The 7,897-nt window shown below is 36.8% G+C and overlaps 1 pseudogene; it reads right to left on the reverse strand.

Annotated features, from left to right (window-relative positions):
* Window positions 1-3,651: 3,651 nt before the first annotated feature.
* Window positions 3,652-4,570, reverse strand: LOC119254728 (heterogeneous nuclear ribonucleoprotein D-like; annotated as a pseudogene).
* Between the last annotated feature and the right edge of the window lie 3,327 nt (window positions 4,571-7,897).

Consider the following 7,897-nt stretch of genomic DNA (forward strand, 5'->3'; position numbering starts at 1 on the left):
GTTGTGCATGCAAATCCCACTTAGGAATTTGAAAGGCATCCTACAACCCTGAGTAATCTAGGCTAAGGGCAATGAATATCACAATCGGTCCTTCTTAGAACTTTTAATCACACGATGTTGCTTTCTTATTGCACACACCAAAGGAAATGCATTCTATCTATAGATAGAGATACTCAGAAATTCCAAGTGAGACCTATTTGATTTTTGTGGCCACAGGATTTGTCAATTTAGTCACAAAAATTAGTAAGAAATGGAAAAATTTAGTAAATCATCTGGCTCTTCTGTGAACTTCTGCCTTTATCTAGAAGCATAATGTCATCTAGACACAAGTTAACTGATGCAGAATGAGTTCCAGATGCCTAGCTCGTGGGTTCCATTTCTTCCTGAATGACATACATCTTGACTGAATTAAATTAAATTAGATCTTGTGCCACATTCAGATACTGCAACTTACTTCTTTCACATACATTTGGAAAACAAGTTATACATTAGAATTAAAAAGAATAGGAAAAATATTGTCCAATGGCACCAAAAAATCCATTGAGAATTCTGTGAAACTTTATAAAAGCTAGTTTTACTATTGTTCAGATGTTATACCCATTAGTGACATTCTTCCTTGTTTAGGAGTTTGACACAATTTCTGTTTTGGCAGATGTTTCATTTGGTTTCTGTTCCAATCATGTCAGAGCTTGATTTAACTAAAATCTGTTGTAATGTGTGACTGGCAGTCAAATAGCAATTCCCTCGCTATGGGGCTGTATATCTGAGCTATTATAGCCTCCCATTGCCATTTCTCTCTGAGAATCTGTTTCTGTGGTTTCCCCTGTGAGGACTCAGTTCATGAGTGGAAACATAGGCAGCAAAAGCAGAAGGCAAGCCTAGAGAGGAATGGTCCAGAAATTTATGTAAGTATGAGAGCTCTGCAGATAATCACAATCTAGCAGAGGGGTTGTTTAAACTGTGAGGCACAAACAGGGGCTCTCAGACCCAAAGAAAATGATAAAGGGTGGATGGAGATGTGAGTTTGATAATAAGAAGGGTATGAATTTCATATCAATTTGGATGGACAGTCCACCTCTTTTATTGTCTAGTTTAAAACCTTGGACAATTTTATTTCACTATTCTGAGTTTTCTTGTTCTTAAAATTGATAACATCTATCTTAAAAAAATATCATGAGGGCCTCCCCTGGTGGCGCAGCGGTTGAGCACCGGGTTGCGAGGCTGCCCGCAGCCTCTGCAGCGCCAGTTCGATCCCCGGCCACCGGCTAGGGTCCCACAAAAATAAATAAATAAATAAATAAAATAAATCATTATAGGATATTTCCCAAACAATCTATGTTTTACTCTTAAATTTTAGTCACTACTATTGCTGCTATTGGAGCACTCTACAAAAGTGAAGCAAAATTTGATGTCCAGAAATCTCAAAGAAGAAAAAGAATTGCAATCCAGTACTGTGTTTTACCTTTAAGCTTAAGGAAATTGTTCTTAACGCATTAATGGTCCTTTATATACATAGGTGTCAAAGGTCTTTAGAAAGCAAGTAGTAAGGAATGTTACTAAATTTTATTCCACTAAGTGAGCAGTGTTATGCATATCTTTTCACTTAATGTTGATAAACATTGTTATTATTAGGAATATAAATGAGAAAAAAATGAGTTAGATTCCTGTCTTGCTAATTCTTTTCATAATTCACAACCATCACCATTTATCAATTTCTAATCTTAAACGGTGATATAATAAGATATACAAAACCTGTTCCAAAGTGTGTATCAAAGGATATTATAAATCAATGAACAATAAATATATAGGCACTGAGACAATATTAAACAAGGCAGAGATCAAAGGTAAATATTAGCCAGGTATTCCATTTGGGAATAGGTAAATCTGGAGTCAGTTACTTTATGTGGAGAGAAAAAGAAAAGAAATTAAAATTTTTGAATAAGTGATCTAAATTAGATATCTTAGCAGCTATGGCAGTGATACCCCTCAGTGTGATCTATTTGCTGTCTCCATAGCTCTCAAAGTTACCCCTTCTCCATTTTCATTTTACATAGAGCTTTGCTATAGTTACACAGCCTGGGAAGTGGCAGAGTTCAAACCAGCGGTGGATGATCCAAGCCCATGAATTTCACATTCTCAAAAAATAACTAGTGGAGGAGACAACTGGGGGCTAAGTGGGGAAAATTCCTGATTTATGAGAAATTTAAGAATGATTCATCAAGTTGGTCTGATTGATCTGGATAGAAAAAATAATCCTAGCTCAGTAGTAGGAGACTTAGTTTGATCTGGCTGAAAGATAAAAATAATGTGTAGAAAGCCATCCTAAACAGATAATTATCTGTATAAAATATTTCTGTGGTTGTGTTTTTTTTTTGGTTAATATCTGTCCCTAATTTTACTGGAAATGTATCAAATTCAAAGGAAATCAAAATATACATTTTTAATAACTGTGTGTAACAAGACTCTTATTATTGAATCTTGTACTAATAATCTGTACAAGCAAATTAGAATTCAATATGATGCTTTTCCATTGTCTATCATTATCTCTGTGTTTCAAAAAAAGATCATAATTTCTTTGACTAGTTCAAGATTTCACATCCATTTCCATGAGGTATAGTTTCTGTTTCTCTATTAGATTGGCAAGTTATTTATATGTAAAATTTTTTGTCAGTAAAAGTTACTTGCAATATTTTCTATGATAAAATGTAATTATTTTCAGGTAATGGGGAACTGAGGAAGAAAGAATGTAAGTTTAGTAATTTATATAACCTCTGCCTTACACTTTATCTTGATCTACTCTGAGATGCCCTGAGAAAAGACAGCATGGATGGAAAATGAGAACTCTGTAGAAAGTACTTTTAACAAGACTTATTTTTCCAACTTTTTAAAATTTGTAACACATAGTTGAAATTTTAGAAAATCATCAAATAATAATATATATATTTTTCTTTTTCTCGCTGTTGAAACTTAAGAGTTATAAACATATAAGTGAAAGTCAACACAGAAGTTTTATCAGCTTGCAAAAATGCTGCCTTCCTTGTGATCTTCTCCAAAGTTAAAAAGTATATATATAAAACTTTCATTAATAAACTATTCAAGAGAATAAATATATGCCACTTCATGACCCATTCTAGGTAATGTCACTGCTGCAAATTTTGCCTTCCCTATAGAAATATACACTGCAAAATCGATTTATTTTCTCCAATATGTTATAATGCTTTTATTATTTGTTTCAAGTATCCAGTCAGAATTTGGTATTAGTGATCCTTCATAACTTCGAGCAAGGCAACTAGTTGATCTTAGGTCTCATTTTACCAGAAATCCTGTTTATGTGGTTCTTTTTAACAACTTAAATCTTAAATTTCTATTTTTTTTTAACAATCACATAAGGAGGCATTTATTTGAGGTGTAACAGGATATCATACAAAATATAAACACAAATCCACATTGAGCCATAACACAAATAGCAAATGACAAAGTAAAAACAAAGAAAACTAACTGGCGGCCATATACAGTTGGACACAGTTTTGTCTTGTACAATAGAAAGTCTTCTACAAAATAATCATCTTAGATAAACTGAAGACTGATCTTCGATGTCGTCCTGCAAGATGGGTATACCCTAGCATCTCCTGTTTTTTTCAATGTCGCCCTTTAGTACGCCTGGTAATTGTTTGGATGATTGCCACCCCCTCGAGATGCCATGCCATAAGTGCTCTGTTGGACACTGTAGTCTGCATATCCCTGTCCATATCCATAGTTCCCATAGTTACTCCCAGTATAATCATATCCACCCTAGCCACTAGAGTTTTGATCACCACCATAGGCACTATTGTAATTTCCATATCCTTGATCATAATAGTTACTAAATCCTTGGTTCCAGTTTTGGCCCTGACCTTGGCCACGACCCATAGCATCACCTTGACCACGAGCTGCAGCACCTCTTCCTCCTTTTTGTTGTTGCTGTTGCTGCCTATATACCTCTTTGGGTTGTACGACTTTGATTTCACACTTCCCAGAATCAATTTGATGATATCTGCTTTCTAGTAATTTCTTTACTGGCTCTTCGTCTGTTTATGTGATAAAACAAAATCCTCTTCTTTCATTTGTTTTAGTATCCATGGGAAGTTCAATATTTTCAATCTCTCCAAAGGCTCCAAAGTATTCTTTAATTTGTTCTTCAGAAGTATCTGAGCTTAATCCACCCAGAAAAACCTTGGTGGGGGCTCCTTCCTTTTCAAAGCTTTGGCCCTTTTGGGTCTATCAATTTGCCATCCAGTTTGTGTTCTTTCAGTTCCAAAACCTTATCAACACTAGCAGCATCTCTGAAAAGCACAAATCCAAATCCTCTTGATCTTCCAGTGACTGGCTCTGTTTTAATTGTGCAGTCTACAACTTCCCCAAATTGAGACAAATATTCAGTCAGATCTTTCTTGCTTGTGTCCCAGCTCAAGCCTCCAATAAACATTTTACCGTCATTCTGCTGATTCGTGCTCGCATTGATCTTGGATACCTCTGCGAACTCCTCTAGGTTGTTGTACTAGTTCCTGTCCCCCATGGGGCAGAGTCCTAGGCGGGAGTGAGGGTGCTGGTGCAGCTTTGTCGCTGCAGCAGGGGCGGCGGAGCATGGTATGGAGCTGGATTTAAAATGGCGACAGAAGAATAAATTTCTATTTCTTTTACACATACTTGGACATTTATCCTGGACCTATTGATATTTGTGATCTGATATCTAGTAATTCTATTTATTATTTTTAATCAATGAGATTTTAATAACTAATATAGACACAATCTTCCAGTCTAGGGAGATAAAATAATGTCAATGTTCTGGACTCTAGGTTTGGTCATTATCCCTTTGATTGTGAGAGTCTATTCATTTTCTTTGTTGGAACGAGAGAGACACTTTGATCTGGGACAGCTTAAAGGCCATTTGCCCTTATGTGCTCTATTACTTAGTCTCCTGAAGGTTGTCTATCTTTAAGTTGGGCATAATTTATGTATTTTCATGTCTATTATAAACTGGAAGCTTTTCTTTTCTAATAGATTTCCTTTTTAATGTTTTTATTGAGGTAACTGGATTAAAATATATATATATACACATATATATCAATTACTAGTATGCATTATTAGAAATCAACATCTGCATATAGTATATTATGCTCACCATTAAAAGTCTTATTTCATCCAACACCATACAATTGACCCCTTTTTACCCAATTTGCTGCTCCTATTGCCACATCCCTTTTGGTCACCACTAATTTTGTTTATAGTTTAAAATTTTATTTCTGTTTTATTTAGCTCATTCATTTGAGATACATTTTTTTAAATATTTATTTATTTATGCATGTAAGAGCTGGGTTGTAGTCCAGAGGTGTGGAGAGGAGAGAGGATTCACCAGAGACAGAATGGGAAACAGAACAGGAGGATCTAGTGAAATACACTGCTGAGGGGAGCAGTGACTGAGACAGGAGAGGTCTGCTGCACCATATGGGTTGCTCCCTGACTGGGGATTGAACTCACGCTGCAGTATCTGAGGATAGCTTCATAGTGCTGAGACTAAACCCCTTGTACCACCAGGGAGGCCCTCATTTTAGATACTTTTGAGTGTTTTCAAGTTAGATATAGTATGGCTGGTGGACTAAATTCAATTAGGATAGGTGTTCTGTTTGCTTTGTACAATTTTGTTTTCATTGAATTAATTAATTTACTTAAATTTAAGGTTGACATAAAACTCTAGATAGACATCCAAATCAGTTTTCTAAGATCTTGGGAGAAAATAGCTCAAATCAAGCTCCTATTATTATAATTTATACAGAGGGAAAGAAGTGTTACATTTTAAAAATGAAATGAGCTAGGGCCTCCCTGCTAGTACAAGGGGTTAAGACGCAACCTATGAAGCTATCTGCAACCACTGCAGCATGAGTTCGATCCTGGCCGGGGACTAACCCACATGACGCAGCAGACCTCTCCTGTCTCACCTGCTGCTCCTCTCAGCAGTGTATTCCAGTCAATCTGCCTGTTCTGTTCCCTACTCTGTCTCTGGTGAGTCCTTTCACCCCTCACACCTCTGGCCTGTACCCCAGCTCTTGTATGCATAAATAAATAAACAGTTTAAAAAAATGAAATGAGCTTATAAGTGTGCAGACTGAGAGGTACCCTGTGATGCCCAAACATGCACACTCTAAATGAGTTCAGTCATAGGCTGCATAGAGACAAAGCATTCTCTCAGTGTGAGAGAACTTTAATGAAAGATTTTTGTGCATACACAGAGAAGAAAAGATAATAGTTTCCAATTAAACAATTAAACAACCAAAGTTACCCACCCTCATACCCTTGTGGGTAAATGCCCAGCCAAACAGTGTTTGCCCAATGTGGGGCTACTGAGGTCTAAAAGCTCACCACAAGGCTAAGAGGCAGAATGTGCAATTCTGGAATCAAAGGAGAAAAACCAAAGAATAGTCAAGGTAGCAGCTTTCATTGTCAGTCTCCCATTGAGTTACTCATCCATATTTCTCCTTCCAAATGTTTCCTTCTATGTCCCCCAAGTCCCTGATACAAGTTCAAGGCCAAGAAAAAAGTGGAACTTCTTCACATGTCTCTTTTCTCCATTCACCTCCTCCAAGTCTTTTCTCTAAGACGTCTTCCAGCTTCCTTCATCTTCCTTCACCACTCAGCTCCACCCTTCATTAGGTGAAGCAGGGAACATGGAACCTCCCCTTCCACTCTAACTAGCCTAGTTGATGTTAACTTGGTGCCAAAGGAAAGAAACACAAGAAGCTAAATCCTTTGGATGTGATTTGTTGAGTCTGGGGTTAACAACTGTTATAAACATTTATAACTTGATAAAATAAAAGGCAGGGCCTCCCCTAGTGGCACAGTGGTTGAGCACCGGGCTGCAAAGCTGCCCACAGCCTCTGCAAACATCAGTTCGATTCTTGACCTCTGGCGAGGGTCCCACATGGCGCACAGACCTCTCCTGCCATGCCCGCTGCTCCCCCCAGCTGTGTATTTCGTCAGTCTGCCGTTCTGTTCCCCGCTGTGGCTCTGGTGAATTCTCTCACCATCCCGGCGCTTCTGACTGTACCCAGTGCTTGTATAAACAAATAAATAAATAAATAAATCTTTAAAAAAAATCATCTCTTAAAAAAAATAAATAAATAAAACAAAAGGCAAACATTGCACACTGGTACACCAGAGTTCATGTTCTGCAGATGCTTGTGCTCTTGGAAGAGTGGCAGAGGAAACTGCTGACAAACAAAATTTACATCTTTCCTGTCCAGAGTGTGCTCAAACTTTCTAGAGTCTGAACACCTTGTAGGAATCTGAGAACTACAATAACAGCAGCTTTGCACATATTCTCATTTTTCTCTTAAGTATTTGTTGTATGAATATTAAAGATGCTTGATCCTAGGAATCAATGACTATGGAAGACTGACAACAAGGACTCAATTGAATATATATGTAAAACTGATAAAATTACCTTACTTAACTTTCTTAAAATTAGGTAAATTATTCTGAAATATCTGCAGGGTTTATTGTAATCACAGGGGTCTTAAAAATTGAAGAGTGAGTCAAAAGAGAGAATTAGACGATGTCAGCATAGAAAATATTAACATGAAATTGCTGGTGAAAATGGAAGAATATGGGGTCATCCATCTAAGATTGTGGATGACCTAGAGAAACTAAAAAAGCAAGGAAACAGATGTTTGACTAGAGCCTTTATGAATGCGCATAGCCCTGCACACATTGATTTTAATGTATTGAGATGGTATCATTCTTCTGATTTAAATAGCAGTAAGAAAATAGTTTGTTTTAAGCCAATTTGTTGCAGCAATGATAGTGCTGTGCTATAGATTTTTCTAACTGAAGCATAATGTTGCTGTAACAAATATCTTAAAAT

Source organism: Talpa occidentalis, unplaced genomic scaffold, assembly GCF_014898055.3.
Source record: "Talpa occidentalis isolate TD23 unplaced genomic scaffold, MPIMG_talOcc4v2.1 talOcc4.3, whole genome shotgun sequence".
NCBI lineage: Eukaryota > Metazoa > Chordata > Mammalia > Eulipotyphla > Talpidae > Talpa > Talpa occidentalis.